The 789-nt window shown below is 39.0% G+C and overlaps 1 protein-coding gene across 1 annotated transcript in view; it reads right to left on the bottom strand.

The window, feature by feature from the left end:
* Positions 1 to 789, bottom strand: part of LOC106806198 (alpha-1D adrenergic receptor-like) — a 6,886-nt gene that overhangs the window by 4,681 nt on the left and 1,416 nt on the right. The gene's annotated exons all lie outside the window — the stretch shown is intronic.

The raw sequence follows: 789 nt of genomic DNA, 5'->3' as shown, positions 1-789 counted from the left end.
ATCAAGAGCTAATAATACCTTAAAGGTATTATTAGCTCTTGATACTGTGTATGCATATGTATGTATACTATGTATCAACGCAAACAACTGTGTTGGCTTTTATTCAGTCAGTATCCAGATATGGATACTGTGTACGCATATGTATGTATACTATGGATAGATATAGTGTTTTAAAATATTTCTCGATTTAAATGTACAATTTCGCCATACTCAACTCGCTCAATATATGATCACGCATATCTACGAAGTATTTTAGTTAAAATCACTAAAAATGTGTATATTAAAAATAACAGACTCCCCATCACTCACCTGCGCAAGCGCAACACGTCCTCAAATAATGCTCTACTCGTCGTACTACACGGTACTCCTAATTACGCGTTTATTACAATAACAGCAAGTGCGCGTGCGTGCGCGCTCCCTCTCTCTCTCTCTCTCTCTCTCTCTCTCTCTCTCTCTCTCTCTCTCTCTCTCTCTCTCTCTCTCTCTCTCTCTCTCTCTCTGTGTGCGCATGTGTGCGAATGCGTGCGTACGAGTGGGAGTGTGTGCGCGTTGTGAGGGTTGTACGTATAAATACTTGCGAGAAGACTACTATAGAGGAAACTTTTTTAGATGGAATACTTCCGATTGGACGGGAAAGTTTTAACATATATTAATTGCTATTGGCCAAATGGTATAATTTGAAATTTAAGCCATCATAACGAGCGCGAATTATATTTCTTTCTTTTCTTTCTTATTTAGTTTCTTTCTTAGTGTGTCCACTCAATCGCCGCCGATTTAGTCGCCCGATTT

This window comes from Priapulus caudatus, unplaced genomic scaffold (genome assembly GCF_000485595.1).
Source record: "Priapulus caudatus unplaced genomic scaffold, Priapulus_caudatus-5.0.1 Scaffold147, whole genome shotgun sequence".
Taxonomy (NCBI): Eukaryota; Metazoa; Priapulida; class Priapulimorpha; order Priapulimorphida; family Priapulidae; genus Priapulus; species Priapulus caudatus.
Note: the sequence above shows the minus strand (reverse complement) of the source record. Positions and strands in the feature narration are given on the sequence as shown.